The following is a 4,296-nucleotide window of genomic DNA, read 5'->3' on the forward strand; positions in this document are numbered from 1 at the left end:
AGTGAACCTCGGAAGGAATGAACATACTTAAAGTTTATGACGGAGTGCCGTACGTTATCTGGCGATTTAACGTGGGTTTATGTACAATTAATGACTTTTATAGAGACAAGATCCGGAATTGGTGCAACGCATGTATTTAAGAGAAGATCGATTGATGAATTTTGATTGTGTGACGCGTAATAGATGCTTTACGGAACAACATTCGTGACGCTGGCAGGGTCACTGGGGTCATTACGTCTTTAACGAAAGACATAAGATATTTGTGGGACATGCGGTCGCATTTTAATGAATGTTCATTGAATATCCAACGAAAAAGAATGTGATCAAAATATGTATTATTTACCTTAAATTCTGTTATTATTTGTCTGAAGATATTTGTCATTAGCAACCGAATCAATAAATTCCTTCGAAAAAAAAAACATTATTTCTATAGATCGTGAACAACGACGCTGTACAGTCACTAATGCTGATCATTAAGTTATGTAGCTTTCAGAATAAAATCACAGTTTTCTGATTTAATACGGATTTTTGTGTTTTCTTTTTTTATTAACGACAAAGGCAAACTTCCAGGTTTATTTGAACCTCACATTTGTTTAAAAGCCAATAAATCATTCGCACACCTATTAGTTTAGAAAGGTTAATTTGAAAAATCACTCATGAGCGAGTATCCATCGACCTGAAGCAACCATTAGTTAATGACCGATATACGCTACGCCAACAAAAAGATTAAAAAAGCATGGAAACTGTTCACCCCAGATTTTGTAAAAATGATAATAACAAAAAAGGTTTTTGACCCCTGTGTGATTCAGTACCAGATGAAAAGCCCAACTGACCGAGAAATAGAGATGTAATATAACACACACACACACAAAAAGAAAAATTCGGACAAGAGAAAGGGAGTGCTGGTGGAAGAAATTACTTCAGAAAAAGAAATATGGTGCGTGGCAAAAGGTATAGGGGGAAGAATGTCAGACAAATCCAGAAAAAGAGATGGCACGTGGTAAAAAATATAATGGAACTAGAGATGGATGTCAGACAACTCCAGAAAAACAAATGGTGCGTGGTAAAAAAAGTGAGGGAACAAGTGGAAGAATGTCAGATAACTTCAGAAAATGAAATTGGTGTGTGGTAACAGTGTAAGGGAACTAGTGGTAGAATGTCAGTCAACTCCAAAAAAATGAGACGGTGCGTGGTAAAAAGTGTAAGGGAACTAGTGGTAGAATGTCAGATAACCCAAGAAAAAGAGATGGTGCGTGGTAAAAAGTGAAAGGGAACTAGTGGTAGAATGTCAGATAACCCAAGAAAAAGAAGATGGTGCGTGGTAAAAAGTGTAAGGGAACTAGTGGTAGAATGTCAGTCAACTCCAGAAAAAGAAATGGTGCATGGTAAAAGTATAGAGGAACTAGTGGTAGAATGTCAGACAACAACCCAAGAAAAAGTAATGGTGCGTGGTAAAAAGTGTAAGGGAACTAATGGTAGAATATCAGTGAACTCCAGAAAAAGAAATGGTGCATGGTAAAGAAGTGTAAGGAAACTAGTGGTAGAATGTCAGTCAACCCTAGAAAAAAATGGTAAACGTGTAGGTGCGTGAATGCAAAACAGTATAGAGGTAAACTAGGAACTAGTGGTAGAATGTCAGACAACCCAGAAAAAGAGATGGTGCGTGGTAAAAAGTATAGAGGGAACTAGTGGTAGAATGTCAGACAACCCAAGAAAAGAGATGGTGCGTGAACTAAGAAAACGAGATGGTGTGTGGTAAGAAGTGTAAGGCAAATAGTGGTAGAATGTCAGACAACTCCAGAAAAAAGAGATGGTGCTTGGAAAAAAGTGTAAGGGAACTAGTGGTAGAATGCCAGATAACCCAAGACAAAGAAATGGTGCGTGGTAAAAAGTGTAAGGAAACTAGTAGTAGAATATCAGACAACCCAAGAAAAAGAGATGGTGCGTTTTAGGAAGGTAAGGGAACTAGTGGTAGAATGTCAGATAACCCAAGAAAAAGAGATGGTGCGTGGTAAAAAGTGTAAGGGAACTAGTGGTAGAATGTCAGACAACCCAAGAAAAAGAGATGGTGCGTGGTAAAAAGTGTAAGGGAACTAGTGGTTGAATGTCAGACAACCCAAGAAAAAGAGTTGGTGCGTGGTAAAAAGTGTAAGGGAACTAGTGGTAGAATGTCAGACAACCCATGACAAAGACATTGTGCGTGGTAAAAAGTGTAAGGGAACTAGTGGTAGAATGTCAGATAACCCAAGAAGAAAAACAATGGTGCGTGGTAAAAAGTGTAAGGGAACTAGTGGTAGAATGTCAGATAACTCCTGAAAAGGAGATTTTGCGTGGTAAAAATTGTAAGAGAACTAGTGGTAAAATGTCCGAGAACTCATGTGACAGAGATATGGTGCATTGTAAAATAGAGTTAGGAACTAGTCATAGAATAACATCGAATGAACGCAGAGTAGATTTAGGTGACAAAATGTCAGAAAACTAAATCCCTTGACCCATGTAATTGGAGGAATGTCGGTTCGGTACACTAAATACAAAATAATTTTGTTTTTCAAATGAAGACCGGAGTTGGAGATAGGTTCATTTGATCCATAACGAGAAGAAATTGAAATGTCGAAAATTTTGCATTTATTATGACCATTTTCTTTTTCGTTACGAAATGCGGCAAACTCGCTTAGAAAGTTTACAAAACCGTTACCAACATATAAGAGCGATCACATAAGCCTGTTAAACATTTAAAGTATTAGATTCAGGCTTGATGTCAAGGAATTTTTGCCTTTATGAATGTCCTATAACTTACGTATTTATGTTTGATTAACTTTATCAACGACCTTTAACGTATGTTTATCATTGATAATGACTTACGTTTGTATTAGTAAGTAATAATATCACATTGTTTATATTTCCTCTGTAAGATATTACCTAGTGAAATATTTTTTCTCTCAGTTTTTCTGCACTTTAAACAACAATTTGGGCTTTGGCTGTTAATAACTTTCCCTATTTTAAGTCTGACCTATCCCACATTTGACCTGAAATTTCAACGGCGGATGTCATCGATGGAACAGAAAACGTTTTCATCATGACAAAAGCCTTTAAATCATGATCAATAAACATTTAAGCTATCTTTATTGAGTTAAGCGTCACATAAGTATACATATATAACCCAACAATATCACTGAAGCTTCAATTAGTTTGGGAACGTTAAATTGACTGATCTACTTTCAAACATAAAAAAGTACCTGTTCGTACCGAAAAAAATATACGCCACCGTCAAATTTAGAGTAGCAAATATGTGACCGATACAGGTATAGAATACAAATGTCAGTATGTCATGAATGTTAAAGATGCTTCCCCGCCAACAGAGAATTAATAATATTTATCGTTTGGACAATATTTGATGCTTAACATTATATATATATGTCTAATTAACACCATTTTGTCAGCGCAACAAGCACATCATACAGGGAATAGTGTCATTATTTTGAATAACTTTATATTGAAGTAAAAAGAAGCTCAAACTTTCCTATGATGGTAAGATTATAAAGTAAATAACTTTTGTTACTTAAGATATATATATATAATAAATATTGATGTATCTGCTCCTGTTTTTAATGTATATATAATACCCTTCGTCAGCGGTGTATTATCTTTAACTATTATAACTAAACATGAAGGGCTAGTAGATTAGAAAAATATGTAACCAAGAAGCTAATATCATTGAAAAGAATGACAAAAAAACTAGACCACTGAAATAACGGAATAAGAACAAGAACATGTCGCATCAAAAAAATACCCATAACCATGATTGAATGCTGAATGCTATTCGTTAGATGCTGTTAGATCAGGATAGTACTAATAGCATATGATCAAAAACTAGTAGGTAAACACATGCTCAAACAAAACTAAGTGTTTTTCCCCAAAATATAATTTTAACTTTTTCCAAGAGCGATACTTAATTATTTAACAGAGTTGAATAAAATTATATCTACTGTCGAAATCGTTTTCATGAACAGGTGACATGATTAACTTGTTACGGTTTTAGGGCAAAGTACGCCGTACCAGGTTTACTATTGAAATACTGAATACATCGTGCTATACAATTATTGTGTCGAAAAGAACCGTTTACTTCAGTCGAGTGAGAAGAGGGAACTAGGTTAGTGTCATACAGGTACTACACAAGGGGCAATTTATGTACGTTGTGTTATTACATGTATACAGGTTTCTTCATTTAAGGATATATCTAATATCATTTTAAGTGATACCAACACACCAAAGATCAGATCATACTTTTTATAAACC

This window comes from Argopecten irradians, chromosome 3 (genome assembly GCF_041381155.1).
Source record: "Argopecten irradians isolate NY chromosome 3, Ai_NY, whole genome shotgun sequence".
Classification (NCBI taxonomy): domain Eukaryota; kingdom Metazoa; phylum Mollusca; class Bivalvia; order Pectinida; family Pectinidae; genus Argopecten; species Argopecten irradians.